Here is a 685-nt window from a genome sequence, read left to right as displayed (position 1 = left end):
AGCTGCAAACATCCATTAATAATCAGAACATGGAATGTACGAAGTACGAATCTAGGAAAATTGGAAGTTGTCAAAAATGAAATGGAAAGCATAAAGATTGATATCCTAGGCATTAGTGAGCTGAAATGGATGGGTTTTGGCCATTTTGAATCAGACAAACAAATGATCTACTATGCTGGAAATGACAGTTTGAAGAGGAATGGCATGGCATTCATCACCACAAAGGATCTTTCAAGATCTGTCCTGAAGTACAATGCTGTCAGCGATAGGATAATATCCATACGCCTACAAGGAAGACCCGTTACTACTGCTATTATTCAAATTTACACACCAACCACCAAAGCCAAAGATGAGGAAATTGAAGATTTTTATTAATTTCTGTTGTCTGAAATTGACCAAATGTGCAATCAAGATGTGTTTCTTATCACTGGTGATTGGAATGCAAAAGTTGGAAATAAAGAAGAATCACTGGTAGTTGGAAAATTTGGCCTTGGTGACAGAAATAATGCTGGAGATCGCATGATAGAATTTTGCAAGACCAACAACTTTTTCATTGCAAATACCTTTTTTCAACAACACAAATGGTGGCTATACACATGGATTTCGCCAGATGGAGTACACAGGAATCAGATTGACTACATCTGTGGCAAGAGGCAATGGAAAAGCTCAATATCTTCAGCCAAAA

This window comes from Orycteropus afer, unplaced genomic scaffold (assembly GCF_000298275.1).
Source record: "Orycteropus afer afer isolate SDZICR_OR568_19922 unplaced genomic scaffold, OryAfe1.0 scaffold00031, whole genome shotgun sequence".
Classification (NCBI taxonomy): Eukaryota; Metazoa; Chordata; class Mammalia; order Tubulidentata; family Orycteropodidae; genus Orycteropus; species Orycteropus afer.
Note: the sequence above shows the minus strand (reverse complement) of the source record.